The following is an 812-nucleotide window of genomic DNA, read 5'->3' on the forward strand; positions in this document are numbered from 1 at the left end:
AGTTAACTCTATTTGAAAAGTTTCAATGCAATCAATAATCCCTCCCTTTAACCTCTAGTTCGTGACAGTTATTGTTTATCCATATCTACCTTATTCTTTTGCTGCCTATTCTTGTATAGCCTCTGTTCTTCTTTTGTGATCTACCCTTTTCTTCATTTATCATCTAATTTACTCTGATATACTACTGTCTTTACCTCAGACTTAAAAAACACTATGTTTGTCTGCTTGTTATATGTATGTTGATCCGGAAGAGTGTGGAAGGAACAATCACGAATTTACATTTGCCAATTCTCGTCATAATTTATACAGTGTTGTAGCAATTCTCATTTGGAATAAAACCTAACCTTGTGATAGCAATTGTTTCATTCTTTTTAATAATTTCCTCAAATATCCTTTAGATACTTTAATCAGAGAAACATGCAAAAATTAAATTTATGAAATTTAATATACTTATTTTTTAATGGAGGAATATTTCCATTTGCAGTATTTTGACTGTCCAGAATATGCCAGCTGTTCATTCTGTATACCACACAAAAAAGACAAAAGTAGATTTGAACTTTCTTTATCAAATTTAACAATGTTGTCCACCATCAGTATACAGAGATATATAATTACATTAAAGAGCTATACAAGATAATATAAATCTGCTGTGAAAATTTAAATATGCATTTCCATTCAATCAACAAAATGCACTGTCCAAAACCATTGTACATAATCTCCCTAAAAGTTATTATGTGTAACATGTGTTTGTAACCACTTGTGCTCACCCACACCTATGAACAAATACATACACACATGCACACTCATACAGT

Source organism: Penaeus monodon, chromosome 31 (assembly GCF_015228065.2).
Source record: "Penaeus monodon isolate SGIC_2016 chromosome 31, NSTDA_Pmon_1, whole genome shotgun sequence".
Taxonomy (NCBI): Eukaryota; Metazoa; Arthropoda; class Malacostraca; order Decapoda; family Penaeidae; genus Penaeus; species Penaeus monodon.